This window comes from Cryptotermes secundus, unplaced genomic scaffold (assembly GCF_002891405.2).
Source record: "Cryptotermes secundus unplaced genomic scaffold, Csec_1.0 scaffold56, whole genome shotgun sequence".
In the NCBI taxonomy this organism is placed as follows: Eukaryota; Metazoa; Arthropoda; class Insecta; order Blattodea; family Kalotermitidae; genus Cryptotermes; species Cryptotermes secundus.
Genome location: NW_019744407.1, coordinates 994,271 through 1,001,540, shown reverse-complemented (window position 1 = coordinate 1,001,540; position 7,270 = coordinate 994,271).

Here is a 7,270-nt window from a genome sequence, read left to right as displayed (position 1 = left end):
AAAAAAATCCGGGCTGGTAGGATCGTGGGAATTTGGGGGCCACATCTTTTTAGAGATGACACAATCAGAGAAGAAGCTCTCAATCAGTTCCATGGACATGTTGGACGTGTGGCACGTCGCTGAATCCTGCTGAAAATAACCATGTGTAAGTTCCACATCATCCAGCTGCTGCACCAAATCGCAAAAGATACAGCAGTATAAGGTGCTGTCCACTGTCATGTCGAAGAAGATTGGTCCAATGATCGTAAACCAGAAATGACGCACCACACACTCACTTTCTGTGGGTGTAGTGGTGATTCAGCAATCTCATGTGGGTTTTCAGACGCCCAGATCCTGGAATTTTGTGCGTTTACATATCCTGATAGGTGGAACCATGCTTCATCACTAAACTAAGTGATATCCAAAATTCTGGGGTTATCGTGCACGAATTCCCGAAACCATGAACAGTACCGTACTCGTTTATCTTTATCAACATCACCCAATTCCTGAACACTGTTGATCTTGTAGGGACGAAGATTTGCTTTCTTTGCAGCCCGTTGACACATTGAATAAGAATACCTGGTTTCCTGGCTTAGATGTCATAATGATTTCTTGGGAGACTGCAGTAACGTGTCCCGCACAATTGCAATTGTTTCTTCTGGCATTTCTGGGCAGTTTTTACCATGTTCACGTAAAAGTGTCCCTGTCCTTTCCAATTTCTGAGCCAAGGACAGTATAGTTGATTTCCCTGGCTTCTTGCAAGCTCCAAACTTCCTCCTGAATTCCAATTGTGTGTTCACAATCGAGCCTGTCACCCAGTACATGCGCATGAGAAACCCTCGTTGTTCAACAGTGTACTCCATGACTGTCGCCTGCGCACTGCGGACACGTTTTGGGATTGTCCTTGACCTTGCAGCATAAGGGCTGCCACTTGCCGGATCATGCGCACACCATTTGATGCAGCACGGCCCATGGATTATTATGTCATAATTGTGAGCGGTTATATGCATCACCTGTGGAATTACTAGCAAATTCATCGGGCCGGTTCTATACGATTCACCCTCTATATGTAAATGCAGGGGCTTTGTTAATTGGTTTATTTTGTAGTCGTTGAAAATAAGTAGTGGACAGTGCTCTCACATTGTAGCAAGATATGGGAGGACACAAAAGCACACAAAATCACAAACAAATTATGCTGTAATGATATTTGCTCTGTTGCCAAATATACATTTTTCTATGGAAAGGGGAATCATAATCGTGAATTATGTACCTTTTTTTGTGTGTGCATAAGAGAATCTTATCAGCAGTTAAGAGGGTAGAGTCTGTTAGTCTGTTCTGAATGCTTATTCCCCAGCAGAGGATAAAATTGAATGTATAAAAGACAGCTTTGAGGATCTACAACTTGTATTCAATAAATTGCAAAAATACCATATGAACATTTTGTTAGGAAATTTTAGTGCCAAATTAAGTAGGGAAGACATTTTCAAATCAACAGTTTGGAATGAGAGTTTACATGAAGTTAGTAATGGTATGGAGTTGTAAAGTTCACAACATCCAAAAGTCTGGCTGTCAAAAGTAGTGTGTTCCTACATTCTAACATTTATCAATTTTCTTTGACATCTCCTGATGGAAAGATTCATTCAAATTGGCCATATTTTGATAGGAGACAGCCTTCAAATGTACTTCACGTCCATTCATTCAGGGTAGCAGAATGTGATAGCTACCACTATCTATGTGGTGGTGGCAAAAGATAGGGAGAGACTGGCAATGAGTAAACAAACAACTCACAGATTTCATATGGAGAGGTTCAATCTCAAGTAATTAAATGAGGTACAGTATCATGTTGAAATCTCAAATAGGTTCACAGCTTTGGAAAACTAACATTAGAGACCCCTATAGAGGAATAAATGAATTTGATAGGGGTTTCCAGCCTAGAAGTAACTTAGTGAAGGGTGAGAATGGTGATCTGCTTGCAGATTCCCACAGCATTTTGAATAGCTGGAAGAACTACGTCTCTCAGTTATTGAATGGTATATAGGGTCAGTGATGTGTGGCAGATAGAAATACAGTATATACAGCTGAGTTGAGAGTGCCTGATTGTACTCCTTTTGAGGTTGAAATTGCAGTTGTCAGGTAGTGATCAAATTGCGGCAGGACTGGTGCAAGCAGGAGGTGAAATATTCCAGTCTGCGATCCGTAGGCTCCTTAATTCTATTTGAAAAAAGGAAGAATTGCCTGATCAGTGGAAGGAGTACCAATTCACAAGAAAGGCAATAAGACTGACTGTAGTAATTGTGGTGGGATATCACTGCTATCAACATCATACAATTTTTATCCAATATCCTCCTCTCAAAGTTAAGTCCATATAGATGAAATTATTAGGGATCATCATTATGAATTTTGAAATAACAGACCAACTACTGATCAGATTTTTTCCAGTCATCAGATACTGGAGGAAAACTGGTAGTATAGTGAGACAAAACATCAACTATTCATATACTTCAAGAAACCCAATGATTCAGTTAGGAGGGAAGTATTGTACAGTATTCTCATAAAGAGTTTGGGGTACCAATGAAACTACATGTAGTTAGGCAGTATAAATTTGTTTAAATGAAACATATAGTAGAGTCCATCTATGTAAACATTTATGTGATAAGTTTCCTTCCAAAGTGGTCTAAAAACAAAGAGATGCTTTATCACCACTGCTTTTCAACTTTGCTTTAGAATATGCCATTAGGAAGGTCCAGGAAAAATATTTGGGACTGAAATTAAATGGGACACATCAGCTGCTGGTCTATGCTGATGATGTGATTCTACTGGTAGATAACAGATACAATGAAGAAAAAACACAAGAACTCTAATTGACGCTAGTATGAGATTGGTCTAGAAGTAAACTCAGAGAAAACTAAGGGTATATGTTGCTGTCACGTCACTAGAATGCAGGGCAAAATCATAGTATAAAGATAAGTAATAAATCCTTTGAAAATGTGGAACGTTTCAAATATCTGGGAAGAACAGTAACAAATCAAAATTGGATTTTGGAGATAATTAAGGGGAGATTAAATTCAGGGAATGCTTGCTATCACTCAGTACAGAACCCTTTGTTTTCTGATTTACTGTCTAAAAATGTAAAAATTAGAATATAAAAGTAAAGTTGTTCCTAATTAAGCACCATGCCATGAAGGCATATGGGTGAGTAGATGTATAAACCCAAGTTTTCTTGACCTTGGCACTAATTTGATGTGAGTGGTCAGCTTCACGCCCCGGCCGCTTTACCCCCGGGAAAAGAGCCTCCAGTACCCACTGGTAGGATGGACCCGAGAGCCAATCTGGACGACATTAAGAATAGAAAATTTGTGACCCTGCCAGGACTCGGAACTCCTACCCCTCTGTTGTCAAGCCCGTAACTATTCGCTGTACAGACTGTGCTATCCTGGCTCTTAAAAAATTAGAATATACAGAACTATACTTTTGCCTGTGATTCTGTATGGGTATGAGGATATTTGGACCTAAGAGAGATTAATTGATAGGAGGTTGAAGAAAACTGCATAATGAGGAGCTTCATAACTTGTAATGTGCACCAAATATAATTGGAATGATCAAGTCAAGGAGGATGAGGTGGGTAGGGCATGTAACACAAATGGGGAGAAAAGGAATGCATATAGGATATTAATGGGAAAGCTAGAATGAAAGAGACCACTAGGAGGACCAGTACGTAGGTTGAGTAGTTGCACAATCGGCAGCTTCTCAAAAAGGGCTCAGCTGCGTGAAGTTAGTGTAGTTATACACTGATTGTGTCATGATCAAATAAAAAATGTTCCATGCATTTGCCATGTTATTAATTTCCAGTTTTGTAATAAAAAATATAAATAAATAAATAAAAGAAAAACTTAAAGCCTGCACATTTTCCAAGGATCTGTTTCTGCAGAAGGTTAGTAGCTCCAGCACTGAGTGACATTAGTGTTGCTCCCACTTCACAAGTTTGTGGGGCTCGTATGTTGCTTTATGTTGACTGGAACTGCAAAGATAGGATCGTCTGATGTGATATGTTCATTTGAGTTTCACAAAAACTGGTCAGTTGATGTCTGTAATATCTGTGTTTATAGTTGAATAAAGGGACTGACAGAGTGACAGACACGTGCAAGTAATTAATAGGACTGCAAAGAAGAAGCAGTGCCTCTTTTGAATACTGAATATGAGAAAGTATCTCTGCCTTTTGTCATGAATGATAGCATTGTCACACGGATAGAAGCAAGGATTTGGTGTGAGCAATGGCAGTGTAACTTTTGTATAGTCATGATACTGTGTTGTTGCTGCTGGTTGTTGAGTTATGGTGAGTGATAAGGTTTGGTTAATGGATGGTTCATTTTCCTGTTGGTTTTGTACCACTCATCCAACCACAGAATATTGTACCATCATAATGATGGAATGCTGCATGATTGTGTTCTTTTATTCGGTACTGTATGTAAAATTTGATTTAATCTTTTCTTTCTTTAGTTCTGTCAGTCAAGGCCAAAATTATATTAACAACATACAGGGTCTTTCTAACAAGGCGCTACAGTTTTAATCATGTATAATTATCTAACTATGTGACAGACATCACTGTATTTTGATTTTAATATACTTGAAAGGCTGACAGTCATGTGAACACATTCTCAGTATGTGCACCACTGGCATCCATGACCACCAACGTCAGAAATTCCACACAACTGCAGGTGAGTTTCTTCCCTGATACTGATCACAACTACTGAAATTTCTGCATTTGGTTGTGGATTGCTGTTGTAAACTTTTCTTTCACAAAGCCTCACAAGATATAATTATATGGGTTAACATCCAGAGAGTATTGTGGCCCAGATCACTCAAATCCAAGCTATTCAGAAAAATGATTAGTCAACACTCGGTTATCAGAATTTTCATTGAGCACATCCAACTCTGCATTCTTGGTGTGTGACCAAGCCCTGTCCATTTTAAAAATATATTTCTGAAAAATTGGCATCCATTCCTTTGAGAAACAGAACTGATACTTCTTGGAGGGCATGGAGATAACAGCAGTCATAGTACCATCGAAAAAAGTTGGCCCAACAATACCACTTGATAGAGTGTACCACACCACACTCCACTGTTATGCAGGTGTTCACTAGCCCACACATGCATATTCCACTTGTTCACATGGCCATTCAGATGAAAATGACCATCATTACTAAACCATATGATTTGAGGAACTGCTGAATTGTCCCTAAACTATCTGAATGTCACCATAGGAATCAGCTTTCCTGGCTTTATCAGCATCACAAAGGGCCTGCTGCATTTGAACTTTGTACAGAAACAGTTTTTCATCATCTCGGATTATCCCGTATATTCATAGTGCTTACAAGTTGAGTTGCTGAGGAAGATGTTTTACAGATTTCCTGAGTCCCTGCATCAACACCTACTCAACAGGATAAATGCTTTCTAATATTCTAGTAGGCTTCGTATTGATAACATTCTTCTTGTTGTTGAGTCATGCTCCCAGTCATTTCATACCTATTAACTTATCTGTTTATTTCAGACCTGTTTGATGCTTTCCTGCACTCAAATTTATCTGAGTCATGAAAGATAAGCTGAGTAGTAAAATCTTTTCACAGAAAACATGTGCTTTTCCACTGATTACACCATCTTGAACATTGCTGCTTCATGAGAGTGATACCAAAAGCAGCATAGTCCACGTGAGTACTGTACTTGGAGACCCTGAATACAGTGATGTTTGCCATGTAGTTAGGTAATTACGAGGGTCGTACTGAAAGTCGGGAGCAACAATTTTTTGTAAAGTAACATGCTTTATTATTGACAAACCAAATACACCACCTCATTCTACAGATCTTTCTTTATTTTTCCACATAATCGCCACTTCTTTGTACACATTTCTCCCAGTGTTCTGGGAGTTTGAAAATTCCCCTTCTGTAAAATTCCGTTCCAGCCATCCGAAGACACTAACGCACTGCATTCTGAATTGTCTCCCTTGTCTCAAAATGTTGTCCACGCAGCTGATCCTTCACAAATCCGAAAAGATGGTAGTTGGAGGGTGCCGGATCAGGGCTATAGGAAGGGTGTGGAAGAACTTCCCACCCCCATCTTTGCAATTGCTTCCAATGTGAGGCAAGCGGCATGAGAGCAAGCATTGTCATGCAGGATGATCTTTCGTCCCGGGCGTTTATCGCGCAATGCACAACGGAGCTTGTGCAGCATCTGGACATAATGAGCAGCATTGATGGTTTGCCCAGGTTCCAGGAATTCGGCCAGAATGAACCCCTCTGCATCCCAGAAGACTGTGCCCATCACCTTCACAGCTGATGGCACTGTCTTTGCCTTCTTTTATGATGGAGAATGCAAATGGTGCCATTCCATACTCTGCCGTTTCATTTCAGGCTCGAAATGGTGAAACCAGCTTTTGTCACCTGTCACAATACAGAGCAAAAAATCATCTCCTTCATGTTGATATCTGTAGCAGTTCTGAGGTGATGGCTTTTTGCTGACCTTTGTGGTCTTCGGTCAATAACCGCGGGACCCAACGATCATAAACTTTCCTATAGCCCAAGCTTTCAATCAACTGCACTGTGCCCTGTTCCAAGTTTTCGGGCTATTATGTCCACAGTCACACACTTGTCATTGAATGATCTCATCCACTCTTTCCTTGTTGTGTTCAGTTGAGGCTGTTCGAGGACGACCGCTCCAAGGCTCATCTTTGATGCTGCTGTTCCCATCTTTATTAATGTTTCACCATCTTCGAACACTGCTCGCACCCATGCACACACTTCCATAAGCACACTGAAGTCTCTGGTGAATTTCTACAGCAGGGATTTCCTGTTTGACAAGAAATTCGATCACAGAACACTGGCAAAACAACATATCATTGTTGGCCATTTTGTTAGGAGTGATACTGGTCACGTGATGCAAGCTATTGACGTCACAAGACACTCAAGATTAACACAACAGCTGGTTCCACCTACCACCATACTCTCTTTTGTCTTCTGTTCCCAGGTTGCATGCAAAAAGGTTGCTCATTGCTTTTGGTATGACCTGCGTATGTGCAATTAAACCTGGCATATGTTTATAGAAAGACCCTATATTAAAAATCCTGTATATTTTCTCTGAATTGATTGGATGTTGTACTTTCATTGTTGTGGAAAGGTGAATGTTGAAGATGCTTTGTCTACATTTCGACAACAGTGGCAGCATGAGCTGGAGACATCACCTCGACATGAGTTGAAGAATGCTTCACCAGTCTACACGAGAGTGAAAGGTGGAGAAGAGG